The sequence below is a fragment of the Lepisosteus oculatus genome, chromosome 16 (genome assembly GCF_040954835.1).
Source record: "Lepisosteus oculatus isolate fLepOcu1 chromosome 16, fLepOcu1.hap2, whole genome shotgun sequence".
Lineage (NCBI taxonomy): Eukaryota > Metazoa > Chordata > Actinopteri > Semionotiformes > Lepisosteidae > Lepisosteus > Lepisosteus oculatus.
The window spans coordinates 6,374,327-6,387,884 of record NC_090711.1 but is presented as its reverse complement, the minus strand read 5'-3'; the positions used below and the strand labels follow the sequence as shown (position 1 = coordinate 6,387,884).

At 38.2% G+C, this 13,558-nt stretch overlaps 1 long non-coding RNA gene across 1 annotated transcript; it reads left to right on the top strand.

Annotated features, from left to right (window-relative positions):
- The first annotated feature begins 6,796 nt into the window (after positions 1 to 6,796).
- LOC138223286 (uncharacterized) lies at positions 6,797 to 8,144 on the top strand. The gene is made up of 3 exons (XR_011181702.1): positions 6,797 to 7,022; positions 7,757 to 7,851; positions 7,980 to 8,144. It is a non-coding gene; the product is annotated as an uncharacterized lncRNA (long non-coding RNA).
- Positions 8,145 to 13,558: the final 5,414 nt, after the last annotated feature.

Sequence of the window (13,558 nt, the reverse complement as noted above, 5' to 3'; positions counted from 1 at the left end):
GGGTTTGTTTGAATCTGAGTGAAAGAGGATGCAGTAATTAATTCTGCCCTCCCCCCCCTCCCCGCACACACTGCCCTTCAGTGCTCAATCCTGTCTTGTCTAGGGCACACATGTCTCGGAGAGTCATGAAAATTCAATTTCTCCTTCTGCAAAGTGTCTCTCATTAGTCACTGCTTGAACTACTTAGGATCTACTTGACTGCCCATCACCTTTCAAAGACCATATATCATCATCAGGGTGATGGGCAATCAGAAACAATCTACCATTATTGTCCTGATGACTGTCCTTTTTAAAAACTAACTACAAATGGGCAATGTTTACCTGTGGATGGATAAACAAGTATGAGATAAAAAATAACATTTTGCAGAATACATACATTTGATACATTTGATTTAAAATGGTCATCCCGTGAATGTTAGAGATGGTAACTGCAATCAAAGTGTGCTACCTCCATTTGTGGGTGATAATACTTGTTCTTGTCCATAACCTGGATTGAGCAGCAAACCAGGCACATAATCGGGCAAGGTTTGAAAGTGGAAACCAAAAGAAAAACACTGCATTATCCCCGTCTTGCATTCCAGTCAAACATTCACAGATGCCAAGTCAATTTCCATGCTTGCACCCAATTGAACAATGACTACAAAAAGGCATCCATTTTATTTTTTTCTTCAAGAGGCCATGCAATGTCAAAAGTGTGGTGTAGGGACAGCATAATCTGGGAGGGAAACAATAAGAAATGATTGCAAAGCCAAAACTGGAGTGCTTTCAAACTGCTCTTTCACAAGTCACAAACAATGGCACAATGGAAAGGCTTGTGTTTGCAGAGGTGTAATGACTTCTGTGTCTCTCTCTTGCCATGAAAGGGGCTTCAGCCCTACAGTATGTGACAGGTCTGCCTTCACAGGGATGGTTGGCACAAGGAAGAACTAAAAGCACTGACTCGTCAGGCACTGGACAATTGCAGATAATCTCTGCTGAAAACAAAGGGGGCTTGCTTATTCTTGCTTTTGCTGACTAAAACCATAGCACGTACAAACATAGTCACACACATACCAGACCTTACTGAGGGAAGAGAAAATCAATGCAAAAAACACTTTCAACACAAGATAAGCTTTAACTAAAGCTTAATGCAAATGTAAGATATGTAATTTATTCTAAGCATATACTGTACAGTGAAATACAAAAAGAATTTGACAAAATGGAAAAGTCAGTCATGACTGCATAAGAAATCAAACCCTGTGTTGTGACAAAGCAAAATTAATAATTAATTTAGGTGCATTTACAAATCCTTACCTAAACGAGCAACACAATGAGATGCGTGACCTCTACATGCAATAACAGTGGTTCTCATGATTTCCGGATGAAAACGCCTGTCTCAGGGAGGTTAAGTGGTCAGGTAGTGAATTTCAAGCAAACAAACACTCAACCTTGAAGACTCGGAAGCTTTCAAAGCAAGTTGAGGATTAAGTCATTGAAAAGCACAGATCAGGAGAAGGGCACAGAAAGTACCAAAGGCTGAGCACTGTCTAGTCAAGCATCCGGACATGAATGGTGCATCATACTACCCAGGATGTTTAATGCTAGCCAAAATCCACCTTTCAGCAGGACAGTTATTCAAAGCACAAAATCAAAGCTGCACTAGTGTGGTTTAGGAATGAGGTTAATGTCCCTGAATGACCCATTCCTGATTTGAATTGCATTGAGAATCTATGGTAAGACTTGGAAACTTCCATCAAAGTAGTTTGGCTGTACTTTCTGCCAAAAGTGCTTCCTCTAAATATTGATTTCAGTCTGAATACTTTTATTCAATCAACATACAGTAGATCTATTTTTCCTCTTTGGTTTTTGCTGTCATTTACTGTAATTCATCTTACCCCTAGAGGTATTCAGTTTAAGCATTCATGTTTTGAATAAAATATTAAGATTAAAATAATGGTATTTGTATCATGATGTCATTTCACAAATTGGGACACTGTAGTAATCATCTGAATACTACTGCAAACCACCATAGGTCCACATTGATGTTATAATAGATTTAAAAAAAAACTGAAATAAGATGCCACAGGGATAACAATAATACATTATCCCTTATGTATAACCCTGACACAGAAATCACATGGTGAAATTATGTTTGTGCCAGAACGCAGCTGTCCTTAAGGACTTGAAACACAAGTTTGCAGAACTTGAACAGATACTAGCTGGTATTGTTTCAGGGAATTATGAGTAAATGTGGGATAATTATAACCATGGAGAATTAAGAAATACTGACCACTGAGTTCACCAGCATGTTCATATGGAGTAAGCTCCTTCTCTGTGGCCAGAGAATTCCATTGGTCCGGTACAGGTGGAGCCAGTTATTTACACCACAGTCAATACATTTCTGACCACAAACCAGTTCAAACTCCGATCACAGCTCCTAAACATTTCTTAGTCCTTAAGTAAATGTTATTTATGGCTTTTGACAGGAACTAGAATAGCCCATAAAGCTGTTGTATTCACTCTTGATCCTGGAAGTTAATAATCCTCAAAGAGGAAAGACTTGGAAACAGTGGTAATATAAACCGTGAACAACTGATTCAAATCATGTCGTTAAGAGGATCTAGGGGGGAGTGAGTATTGGAAAGCATGCTGGCCCTGCAGCACCAGGAGTGAATAGCAGTGTGCTAAAAAGGGCCACGTTGCCGTTGGTGGAGTTGTTCATGTTTATTGTATTTCTCCACTACTGGGTCAGATTTTCACAGGGAGGCTGCCATCCTTTCTCCTTCCAGCAATGACTGGCATGCTCAGTGGAGTGTCTGTACCAATTGGCCATGCCAGCCTTAGGCTTATCCCTGAAGAGCAACTCAAGAGCCCCACACCGAAGAGTGCCAATCCACAGCCTTAAACTAACTCATGATAAGTCTAACAAACCTCCTTACAGCATTGAAGCACAAACTCTTATCTACAACTTCACACAGAGAGTAATAAGAAGAATACCGTATGCAGCTGGAGGCTGGCAAAAAAACATCCATGAAACAATTCTGAAAAACCCAGAGGTTGTACTAGTGCATGTTTGAAATATGTCAGTAAGATTTCCAATCCAACCTTAATAGCTATCCCGGAGTTTGATAATACCGCTGTAGAGGTTATGTTTTGATCGAGTGCACAGCTGTGGCAAAGATGCAGACAAAGCTTAAATCATCTCTACCGACTTTAAATTGATGTGGTTCCCTGAGCAACAGAGAGGCTTTGGTAAGTGACAAGAAAAATAAAAAGAATTCAAATCAGTTGTCACCTCCAAAAACCAACATAGTATGGATGTATAGTTTAGTTATATGGATACGTTTTAAACATATTTTAATGCCACAAGCAACCTGAACCTTTTGGAATGGCCTTCTGTGTCCTATGTAAAAAGAACTAGAATATTTTATCCAAAAGAAATGGAAAGCTGCCATATTGACTAAATTAAATTACTTAGCCACTCACTCAAAAAGTATTGGCTTTTATGACGCCTTCAAATTAAATGTGTTTTGAAGGGCACCTAAATAAGACATCATAATATTCCTGACAGTTACTAAAACCCGTTTCAGGGGTGACCCAGCAGAATAACTTATTAGATCTTTCTCTGGATGCCAAACTGAAATCTATGTGAGGTTAAATGTCCATCTACTTTGGCATATTTAACGTAGCACACCAGTGTAGTTTCCATTGCTCACTGGCTTTTTTGGAAAGAGAATTCACATTAAAAATAGCCTAGATTTTAAAGACACATGTTCTGGGTGAAATAATAATGTAGAATTGATGCAGTACATACAGAATAAATTGAGTTTCTACACTCATTTTGATGTCTTCATTTCATTTTAATCGTTTAATTTTTGCATGAAAGCTTCTGTGAAGTTTTGTATTTGCAATGCTGTTTCAGAAGAACATAAGAACAGGTTCCAAACAAAAAGAGGCCTATCAAGTTCATTTTTTTTGTTTGAGATAGTCACTGCTTACCTACATTAGCCTGAGAGGAACACTTTAGTGTTCCGAAGCTTTGATCTAAACTCATAGTGTTCCTTACAAAGTCTGAATGAGAAATGGTTTAAGAATACCAGAGATGTTTAGATGGCAGATGGCCCAGAGGAAAGGTAACTCCAGAGTTCCTATTCCCCTGAAATGGGAAGTGAAATGAAAGTCCAAAGTGAGTTTCCCAGTGTTAGGTACTGTATTGTACTGCACCACACAGAGCAGCAAACACCTGCAGATTTATCCTTGGAGGAAGTAAACATGGCTGAATGAGTTTCTGGAGACAAAAATACAGCCAAGCCAAGCAATGTCATGGACTGTGGTGAACTGAAGCTGTTGCTCAGAAGCACTACAGCAGGAACAGACAGTGGACCTAATGTAAAGGCTATACAAACACATGCTGTACTTTTTCATTTCTAATTATTTCTGAATGGCTGTCTGAGATGACACTCATCTCAAGGTACACCTTTTTATTTTATGATGACCTGTCAATTCACAATGATCATTAAAACTGTTAACATGCATAGAAGCACTCTACCACCTAGACTTTAATGGATCATACCCAGAGGCACAGTAGAATAGAGCATTCTCTTTAAATAAAAAATAGAATGTATTTTATGGTTTTCTTTATAAGACTTGACACTAATAAATTTTATATTGTCAGTCCTAGTGCTTTTTGAGTTACTGATGCCATAACACTGTGGGATTCAAGCCTGTAAACCACAGAGGTCTTGGACGTCAATGCCTGGAGGCAAACTGACAGCTAAAACATGGCTTGAATCTGTAGAAAATATACAGTATATACACATGACAGTGTAAAGTCTTAAAAACAAAGTAAAATGGTTTTGTAATGAACAACCAAGAACTAAAAGAAAGTACACTAGAAAAGATGTGTGATGGCACATCTTATGTTGTTGAATGAATTTCACTTTGTGAAAACGTGCCTGGCAATGAACACAGCAAGAAAAACAAACTTTCTTGACAACCCTTGCAGTAAGGATGATTGTCTTTGATCCTCTTATATTTAAGACCTCTTAAAGATGGCGGGTGGGGGCCATTCTCTGAGACTCTGGTGAGGTTTCAGCATGCGTTTCCAAGCAGAGTGGATGGGTCAGTGTTTTCCATGTCCTGATGTTATTGTATGGTTTTGACATGCTGAGATTCGCACTGTGGACTCTTGCTTCTTCTGGGATGATTCTAGGCAATAGGATGAATTTGATTCATATTTGGTGATGGAAAGACCACCCATGCTTTGTTTGTAGGCAGTAAGTTACACTTTCGTAAGAGAGATAAGGTGCTCTTTCTGCGCAGGCAGCCATGCACCTAATAGTCTGTCCCAGCTTATTTGTGTTTATGGCGAGTGGAAACAGATAAAATGTTCACCGACATGTGTGAATTCACTGCCTGTGTTGCTGAAGACTGACATCAAGGCCACAGGAAAGGCAGCCCGCAGAGAAGTGACTTGAAAATCACTGGAACCTAACTAATAATCAAAGAAAGAGTCCATGTACTACCAAGCGTATTAATTTCAATGTCTCTTCCAGTCAAGTGAATCATTTCTGAGTTAAATCTGATAGATGAAAACAAGCATCATTCCATTACATAGTATCTGCTTAGACTCCAAGGACATTCGAATGGCCTTGACAAAGGGCAACCACTCCCATTTGAACACTGTTAGGTTACGGAAAACCATTTCCTTCAGATTTATTTCACTTGTGTGTTCCACAAAGAATGGAGCCAATAGATAAATACCTGCCTTTTTATACAAACCCAAGGCAAAAATCATTAAAATGCTACATGTCCTTGCTTGAGACTGAATTTTATCTAATGGTAAAAATATAAATGTTCTTATTCTTTCAGAAACAATAATATGTACATACTTATTATTTTACTGTTAAAATACATGTATATTCGAGCAATTTTTATTTAATTAAAAACCTTTCAGGAAAAACAACCTTTCATGTTGTGAATATAAAGTAAATTCATCCATACTTTGTAATGAGCACATTAAAGGATAATACTGGCTTAAACCTAGACCAGGACTTCTGGCCTCAAATCCTTATGAATTCAGTGTCTGCTAATTTTTCATCAAAATGAGCTCTTAAATATTGCTTTTTCTAACCTAAATTTAAAAACTCACTAATTAGACATTGTACCTGTTTACAACTCTGCAGGTAAATGAGACATCTACATATTTTTTATTTGTAATCTGCACCTTTTTAGGAGTTGAAAACAATTAAAATGGTCTAACCTTGTGGTTCTCAACCCTAATCCTTGAGAACTCTCATGTCTGTCGTTTTGGTGTCCTGCTGGGCCTTTCATCACCAGTGCTAACTGGTGCCTGTAATTTATCCACTTGGTGACACTCAGCTTTTGGTTTCAAAAATAACTTAAAGAACAATATTTCCAGCAATGTCAGTACACAGAACTGTAGAATGCACTGTCTAATAAACTTACTAATTAAGACTTTGCTCTTTTACTCTGACTAAACTCATAATTGGAGACTAGCTCATAATTGGTAATTCATTAATGAAGACCAGACACAGGTGGTAATGAGACTGTATCAGACACTCTCCCACTGGTTCCGTGTTTATCCTTCTGCTTGAAAGCCAGTTGGATGTATTTCAGTTCACACACCTGAAAATGGCAGTCATGAAACTCATTAGCACAGGGGTCAAACTGATTACAAATAGTATTCAGCTTTTCAAGTGCTGAAAGCACATTTTAAAAAGGCCTTAAACAGAAAATTTAGGAACAACAAATCAGCAAAAAGCACTGGTGATGAAAGTCCCAGCTGTTACAAAAACCAGCAATCACTGCAGTATTCCGGGACCAAGATTGAGCACCACTGATTTTATCAATTACATTATTAGTTCAGTTAAACTATTAGTTAAATAGAGACTCCAACTGGAATGAAAATGATCAAATCCTGGGGGTGTGAACACCAGGAATTATGAAGCTCTGTTTTAGAATATTGACTTTTCAAGAAGGGAGCACAATTTATACCGTTCAACTTTCAGCATCCAGCACAGGTAAAACGAACCCACCAATAATTATCTAACTAAAGCAGGTGTTTGTTTAATCTAAATTACAAACCAAAGTTTAATTACTCATTCCTGATACGCAGCAAGTGGTCCTAACAAAGAAATCTCCTTAAAACAGTTAAGTCAAGCAATGTTGTAGTAATGGATATGTATTACAAGCAACTATATTTCTGGGGAGCTTGTGGAGGTGTTTTTCCCATGCAGATTTAAGTGTTGTATGCCATCAGTTACTGTGAAATTAATGCAAAAATCTAGTTCTTAAGAGGAAGCAACTCTTACCATAGAAACAAAAATGTTTCTACGACAAATTGTGAGCACAAGCCAACCAACATCATCGACTCTGACAGACTCGGGAGTAATTGTATTAGTGGGGAGTGTAGAATCAGTTTTTTTAGCTCAGTGATCCTTATAGCTCCTGTTTGCTTCATGGATAATTTTTGCAGCATTGTTATACAACAAATGCTGCTGGTGACCTTGCAAGGCAGGGATGTTGTGCTTGCCTAGACAAACACTGATGCTAAATCAACTGCCTCTGGTGCAGCTTCATCCCACTACAGGCACAAAGCCTCCAACGCCAGACTTTCCATGGGGGAAACGCTAGAGTTTCCATGGGGGATGGGGAGGGAAGTCTGTTCATTTATTCTGCCAAAGCTTTAATAAATGAATATTTGTATTATTATTAATCCTGCTCTCCATACATTCATTTTCTAACTGCTCTCCAGTTAACCTACCAGTATGTCTTTGGACTGTGGGAAGAAACCGGCACACCCAGAGGAAACCCAGGCTAACACAGGGAGAATATGAAAACTCAATGCAGGTAACACCCCAGGAACTGAACACAGGGCTCCAGGGTTGCAATTAGTCATTTACAAGACTAATTAAAAAGTAACTTAGTTGAGCATCTTTCATCGTGGACCAAGGGACACTTTCTTTTTCCCATTGCAGAGATCAGATGGGAGGAGGTGCAGAGCTGTGTTGTCAAGACTTTGGTCTGTGGTACTGTACCTCCCAGGCACATTGGATCTAAACTCTATAGAAATGTGTGCAAAATATTATGCTCTCTTCTTGTTTACCCTTTTTCCTTCTGGGTAATTAGAGGGACACTTGTCACTTCCAATATGGCACCTTTTGTAAGACTGAAAATTACTCACTAGTCTTTTTTCAACCAAAAAAAAAAAAAAATCACAATGCATACTGCATGTAACCAGTGTCTGCACTGGAGATGTTCAGCATTATGCCTGATGCACTTATTTCCTCTGGAGGGCTGATTTCACTCTGGAGCATCTGTTGGAGTCACTATGAATTTTAATCAGTTTAGTTCTGGGCAGAGTTGTGGGCATTTTATCTGTTTTCAGTCGATGGGATTATTGCTGGTCTTGTGTAGAAAATCAGGGAATTAATTTATCATTTCTCTCTGTGCCATCATTCAGAATATGAGAAGCTCAATAATGTGCTAGCTGACAGTGTTGGGGACTGAAAGACTTTCATGGTGAGACTAGGATCCAGACAAACAGAACCATCCTGAGTGTGTCAGAGAATACTAAATTGTTATCAGCAGCAATACAATATTCACTTTGTGGCAGACAGTAAAACTGTACAGTAAAAAAGTATTCACTGTTCAGAGACCTGTATTTGAGATTTACCAATAATGCTTTGCTTTTTAAGATGCAAAGTGACAGTGATTGAGGATAGACAATAACTCATTGTCATGCTCATCATAATGGTGCAATGTGAGTGTATTGGAAGGTTAAAAAAAATAGCCTATATGCATCTTCTTACCACTAAAGTAATCTTATAACTGGTTGCAATTATCAATGAAGCACATTCTCTAGTAATTAAAACCCAATAGTAAATGAAGGTGTCAGGATGGCCATCTGTTAATTGAAAGCACCTGTAAAATTAGAATTAGTTGAAAAATTAAAATCGGCTATTCTGAATGAGTAATCAGCATACAGATGGAGCCAAATTCCATGTGGAGTGAAAGAGCTGGTGTCATAGGCTCTACATAGAATTAGCCACACCTCTGGGCTTATTATGAGGATTATAAAATCTACTGGGATGAAAAGGATTTCAGTCTGTATTTAGTCTGTCCCTGGCCAAACAGTATCAGCTGGAAGTTAGTGATAGGGGAAAACGAATGATTTTGGTGCTGGGTGAAAAGTGATATACAAGAGTTCTGATGCAGTGTTTATTAAAGTTGCTTTTAACTAAGTATTAAGAGTTATGCCACACGTAAGAAATAGGGTGAATAGGAAAACACTTTTGTCAGTGGAATGGAGTGAAAAAACAATCAAGAAGGAAGCAATCTTCCTTGAGAGGGGACAAACGTTAAATCTAGGATCCTAGAGGGGTTCTGAAAGACAAGGGTAAAGCATTTAAAACAAAAGATGACTCGCTGGCAGTGTCTGTCATTTGGTGCCGAGTGTGCTGCTGTTGTCACCTAGGGGCAACGATGAACAGGCTTACAAACACTAACATTATGTGAAGGGAAGCCATTTTTATTGCCCGTGCTCATTATGCATTCCCTTACTTTATCTTGCTAATAATGACAACATTAAAGCACAATTTTCTCCATACTGAAATTCAAAAGGGGCACCAGTACAGCAATAAACTCATGCATTATCCAAGCAATGGTTCCAAACAAGTTTCAGTGTTTTCAGAAATTTCATGGGTCTCTCTCCTTCACGTGTCTCAGACCCATGTTTCACCCTCAGGACCTAAAACTTTTTGCAGCAGCCACAGGCCAGAAATTAAATCAATCGCATCAGGACAGTTGGGCCCAAACTGCACTCTTCAGCAAGGGCCTATACTGGGTAACCACTAGTGAGCCCTGGGAATGTAGTATTGAAATACAGTGCTCTGTTTAAGAAGTGTAAGGTTACAGCTCTATAAAGATGCAGCATAACAGTGCCCCAGTGTTGAGACAGAGTGATTGAAGTTTTGATGAACACTGAAACTAACTGTATACAAGGCTAGTTAGAATTGCAGTTTTCAGTTTTGTTTCATTTTTTTTAATTGCAGCCCCTTTGAAGGAACTCTTCCTGTACAATTCTAAGTTAGGAAAGAAGTGATGTAATTGTTCTAGTAAAATGACCCCTGTGCACATTTCTATTAGCAGTGTACAAAGCTTACCCTTCAGTAATCAGTCGACATTCTGTAACATATGAGCTTAGGAGCTTTGTTTGCCGAAGGCAAATACTGGGTCAGGAAACCAGGTTACTGTGGGGTTTCTACATCATTTGAATTGTTACACAAATCTTCACATAAACCAGTACGAGCCTGAAATTGTCATATATTGTGTTTGGTACCTCTACGTAACAAAAAGAGAGGATTATGTCTGGTATTCATTATTGAAAAAATTAACAAGGAAGACGTATGTGCTGTACAAGTACAGTATTCTATGTGAAGCGGTTTTGTAATGTATCTTACATAACTGCACGTTATATAAATCCAAAGGCAGAGCCAACACAATGTATTAGACTATACAAGAGTACTGGAGCAGAGAGCCTTCAAGTTATGGGGGATGGTTAGTTGCCTAAGAGGCAGATAGAGAGTAATATAGGGAGTGCAGGCATCAAATGAATATCAGGTTCCAGCTGGAAGTGGTGTTGGTGGGCCAGAAAATGTCAATGTTGCCTTAAAGGAAGATTTTTCCAACCAGTGCTCTAGTACTCTGACCGGAGGCAGTGTGCACAGTGTTGCACACTCCACACATCTATTCTCTTACACAACTACCTAGCCAACTTGTAAAAGCTGAACCCTGTTTTATTGAAAAAATGGCCAGATGAGATCAGTTTAGCTGGCTTAGTTATCAGATGAGTTGATTGGCTGGTTTTCATTAGTAACCTTTCTTATGTTCTTGTTATCCTACCAGAGGGATATTCAGTAGAACTTCTCAATGGAAACTAGGGAGGATAATTTAATTAATTAATAGGACATCTTTGATTCTTATTGGACTAAGAATTTATCAAGAATGTCGAGAGTGAATTGTAAATAAAAGCTAGAGTGTAAAAGTGAGTTTTAAAACGGTACTCTCAAACCTCGTCCTAAAATGCACTTATATTTAATTTTTTTATTCTTTTTAGTTTCTTGTTTAAATTGCAAAGATGATGCATAATGCAAGGCAAGGTAAAACATAGCTATTGTTCATTTTCTGTTCAAATTTCCTTGAAGATCCTCTCACTATTTTTTAGCTATAATCATTTTTGGTACATTTTCATCAGCTCAATTGTGTTGTGTTCCAATCTGTAGGGGTTCATGTCATTAGGCCTCCAGACTCATTGCTGATGCTTTTTTTGCTTTGTTCTAGAAAGGAAACATAACTAGAATGGAAATGCTAAAGCTTTTGGCTTCCAAAACAAAGAAATGCAATTTGTTACTCATTAAACTACTTAGAGAAATACATCTCCTGAACGTTTCTAGACTGTTGTTGAATAGTATTATATACAGTACTGTGGCTTTTAAATTTAAGTGCTTTAGCTTGAAATTGTACTTCTTATGCTCATTGAGAAAAACAATGGGTCTGAATTGTCTTGGGAGCTGACCACACTTAAGATACTGTTCTTCCCTTCTGACTCTGTCCTGAAATGCTGTTTCTTGGTTTTGTCTTTCTCCCACTAGAGAGGGGCTCACATGTACTCAAACAATGCTCTTACCACTCCCCTGGGCTTCTGGTGTGGGAAACAAAAGCAGAGAGTGTTCATCACAGCAGTGCAGAGCTTTGCTTTCAAACCCCATCTGTATTATTAATGATAGGTCAGTGTGATTAATGTGGAAAAGATTGTTTTTTGCAGTATTTTAACTTATCACATTTGCTGATGGTCAGTCTTTTGATTTGAAGAATGATCTTTTCGCCTCTTCCTTCTCCCCTCCGGTTCTTGCTTGACAAACAAAAGGAGAGAAACATTTTCTTCTGCTCCCCTTAAAATACTAGTCTTGTCTTTGAAGGTGAGGATAATGTTTTCCTTAAATGACCAAATCCAGTGGGCTAGAGTTCAAATGCTGTAAATGAGTACTAGTTATTCAAATGAATTTTTAATACATACTCTTTTCAGCTCCTTAATTCAGTGAGAATTTTTCATGGGCTATATTTTGATCTTTTAGCTCAGTCCGCTAAAAATACAACTTTGTTCCTTTTGCAACTAGAACAGCACTTACAGGGACTGCAGAGTATCATTATTTTCCCCATCAATATTGAAAAGTTAAAACCTAGTTCTACAATGTATTATTCTGTATACACAGTATAAATGTAATTAACCTTTTTAAAGATGACTCATTTCTACAGAGAATATTTATCAATATGATTTGAGAAATATCAACAGCTGTGTAATGCTTTTGATTTCCCAATGAATGTAGCATGTAGATCTATTTTTGAAACGTTATTAATGAATCTTTAAAATCTGGGATTATATCCTCTGCTTTATAATGTGCTGCAGCTCCAGAGTGTAGTAAGTTATGACAATTATCCACTTAGCTTTGTCTGTAGAAAGTCTGGAACAAGTGGTTTCATATTAATTGTAGGGATATTTGCCTACAAGGTACCTTATGATCTGATCTGCAGAGAGACCTCTTTAGAACTTCTGAAAGGTTGTTTTAATTAAATTTGTTGGAATGCCTGGGAAATTCTATAGGTTTAATCTGCCATTTACACCTGTTTGCTTAGGTCATATTGGTCTAATAAGAAACAATTGGTTTCCTTTGGCAACTGTAAATCCAATGTCTCATTTACACAACCTGGAGTTCTGACCTGGAACTACTGTAATTTAGTATCTAGTACTGTACGTATAAAGTATGTATTTTTTTATCAATCCATCCCATCACCATCTTCTTGAGATGACCCACAATTTGCCATCAGTCTTAACTTCTGAACTGAGGTAACTAGCAAGCATTGTCCCTAAGTGGGTTGTGATTCTTGAGCTGCTGTTGTCCCAGGGATGGTTCATTCCTGGTAGATACTGTAGGTAGGTATGTTAGGTCCCTTTTTCAAGCCATAAAAAAAAAAAAATGGGCCACCATTTTTCCTCAACCATCTGACACTGGTAGTGGAGGTGATGTCATCTGGAGTGGCCCTGAGAGCTGTCAGGAAGGAATTAGCTACATCACTTGCACCCTACCTGGGGTTGGGCCTGGGACCTTCCGGTCAGGAGCTAGACACCCTAGCTGTCTGAGCTACGACCGCTCCAGTTCCTTCCTGTCCAATCTTATACACTTTTGGTTTTCAGCAAAAATGGCAACGAAGTCAGTCTTTTTTTCATATCTATTTATTTAGATGTTAATATCTTTAAGAACAGTTTATTGTACAGGTGATTTGAAGAAAATAAAATATTTGAGAGTTAATCTGCAGAGGAGCTAAAAGCTGTGAGTGATGTTTTATCTGTATAAGAACTTCTTTGATTGCCTGTTGCAAATTGGAGATGGTAAATTGGTCTGCAGTGTTGGGCAAGTGCTGTACCACTGAGGAAATTTACATTGAGCCTACTGATGTTGGCTCAATTTCCGCAGGTTTTTTAGGAACAGACTGTAGC